Here is a 3,033-nt window from a genome sequence, read left to right on the forward strand (position 1 = left end):
GACAGAGGTGGAGGATGAGGAGCAGGGATGGCTGTGGCCAGGGGGTGTGGGCGCTGGATTGCAGCCAAACTCCCACGCCCCAGAGCCACTGTTCCTGGGGTACAGTGATCTGGGCGGCTCTCTGGTGTCTACTGGCACAGAGCATGGGGGCCCAGGTGGCAAAGGCATCATCCCCAGCCTCTGTGCTGCTGCCACAGAGACCCGAGAAGTCCAGGCAAGGCGAGGTGTTGCGCAGGCCCACAGCCTGCGTCTTCATGCTGAAGCCCCCGTTCTTTTTGTTTGGTTGGTTTTTCGGCCAGGCTCAGGGTTACTCCTGGCTCTGCACTCAGGAATTAATTACTCAGGGGACTCTATGGGATGCGGGGTATTGAACCTGGGTCAGTCGTGTGCAAGGCAAGAACCCTACCTGCCGTGCTATCTCTGCAGCCCTGTCTCCCCATTCTTTGACCAAGTAACTTTGCAAATTTCCTCACGCAGAGCCTCAGAGCCCACCTGAGAAATAGGCCACAGCCCCCACCATAGTGCCCAGGCACACACCACCTCCTACTGCCTGGGGGGGTGGTCCTCCCATCTTCTTCACTGGGGCGGGGGGGAGGGGGGATCCTGTGACCTCTGGGCTCAGTCACTTCCTGTGTCAGACTGAAAGTCAGAACTATCCCCTACCCCCATAAGCCTCAGAGTGGTTCCCAGCCCTGGCTACACTGTAGGGTCATCTGAGGGCCAGGAACACTGACGATTCACCCCACACTGGAAAACAAGACCTCAGTGCTGGAGTGGGCGTCGGGAGCCTATGGGGGCCATTGCTCCCTGTCTCTGGCCTGCCGTGCTCCCTCTCCAGACTGCTGTGCTCCCTCTCCTGCTTCCCATGCTCCCTCTCTGCTCTGTGCTCCCTCTCCTGCCTCCCATGATCCCTCCCCTGCCCCCGAGCTCCCTCTCTGCTCCCTCCCCTGCCCCCCCATGCTCCCCCTCTGCTCCCCGCGCTCCCTCTCTGCTCCCTGTGCTCCCTCCCCTGCCCTCATGCTCCCTATCTTGCCCAGCGTGGTCCCTCTCTACTCCTCTCTACTCCTCGTGCTCCCTCTCCTGCCCCCGTGCTCCCTCTCTTTCTCCTGTGCTCCACCTCTTTCCACTGTGCTCCATCTCCTGCTCCTTGTGCTCCATTGTCCACTCCCTGTGTGCTGGTTTCTGCCCACCTTGTTCCTGCTCCTGTGTGTCCCTCAATACTTTCACTTCAGGGTCTTTGTTACATTGTTTTGGGGGGTCTTCTGGCTGCCTCCTTAGAAGGCACTTTCTGATCCATTCAGAAAGGGCCTGACCATGTTGTCACGTTCCTCCGCCCCCCCCCCCACACACACATACATGCCCCCAGCTCCCCCTGAGCTCTGTTCTCCTCCCCTTAGGTGCTCCATCATCCTTCTCACCCCTGGGCTCTGTGGAGCAGCATCTTTTTCTCTGAGTTGGTGGGTGGTGGTCTTCTCCAGCAAGCTACCCCCTCAGGGCTAGCACAGTGCCTGGCACAGAAGGCTGATTCCTGTCTCGTGTAAGAGTGGACCCCGGGCCAGGGCCCACACTCCCCAGCAGGCAAGGACAGGGCAGCTGAGACGAGCCCTCGATGCTGTAGGCTGGCTCCAGAGACAGTGGGGCTCCGGAGAGCAGGGCCACAAGCAAAGGGAGCGATGGAAGGAGGGTTGGGGTCTGGGCTGCTTCAAGGAGGAAGAATAAGGACAGGCCTGGCAGGGGCACACTCAGGCTCGGCCTGGGAGGGGCCTGGCTGCATCACAGGATCCCGATGGGGTGATGGGTCCAGTGGCAGGAGAGAACCAGTCTCAGTCCCAGCTAGATGGGAGCTGATGGGGGCATGAGCCAACATCGGAGCTGGTCACACACACACACACACACACACACACACACACACACACACACACACACTCAGAGCAGCTGCAGGGCCGGGACAAGTAGCAATGGCTCCAGCAGGAACAGGGAAGCGGAGGCCCCACCCCATCCTAGGAGCAGATGGCCAAGTGAGGTGTGGCGGGACCAAGGGTCCCCCACTCGTGTGAACCACAGCTGCCCCCCACTCCTGAAAGGGCAGGGCCCGTGGCGCCTCCCCCTTATCCTCGGGCAGGTCTCCTGTACTGCACCCGACATTCCCCAGCCTCCTCTGACAGGGGGAGGCGTCCCCAGCAGTGTTTGAAGGCCACCAGGGCACACCCCGCCAGCCACCAGCACAGCTCCTGGAGATAGAAGGTGCGAGACTCAGGGCGGAGGCACAGACAGACCCAAGGAACATTCGTCCCCACTGTGTTGGGGGAAGTAGGCAGCAAGACTGTCTAGTTTCTGTCCAACGCCCAGGCCGGGGAGCTGCCCCGGTGCTGTCCAGGCCCAGTGTGGTGCCGATTCTGCAGAGCTGGAGGCCAGCTTGCGGCATTGGTGCTGGGCTCCAACCCAAGCCCAACATCAGCGGCCCCCTCTCCCCCTGCCCCCACCCGAGTTCTCATGGCCCGAGAGACCCATGCAGGGCTCAGGCTGCATCTGAGGGCTGTGGGGAGAAGCCGGGACACGGGGGTCACTGACTTGGGAAGCAGCAGGATTCTGCCCCGTGGGGACTGGATGAGAGGCTGTGGAGACTCAGGTCTGTGCAAGAGGGAGCCTGGTCTCCCCAGGAAGTCCTTAACTGGGGGGCACCAGGGTCAGCCAGTACCCAGGCTGGCAGCGGCGAACCCCCTAACCCTGTGTGTGTGAGTGTGTGTGTGTGTGTGTGTGTGTGTGTGAGAGAGAGAGAGACGCAAGCCATTCATTCTGTCAGCTTAACAAACACGCATTAAGCCCCACCATCCCTCGGGGTGGAGAGCGGGTCTTCTGTCCTTGGCATCAGCTGTTGAAGTTAACTTTCCACCCTAGCCTGCTCCATACGACATGAATTAAATATATTATCTTTGTGCTGAGTCACAGAGTTCACAGTACGGTGGGCGGGGCCAGGGTGGAGGGCGGGGCCAGGCTTGGGGCGGGGCCACTCCGTGGGCGGGGCCGGACCCG

This window comes from Sorex fumeus, unplaced genomic scaffold (assembly GCF_029834395.1).
Source record: "Sorex fumeus unplaced genomic scaffold, SorFum_2.1 ptg000039l, whole genome shotgun sequence".
Classification (NCBI taxonomy): Eukaryota; Metazoa; Chordata; class Mammalia; order Eulipotyphla; family Soricidae; genus Sorex; species Sorex fumeus.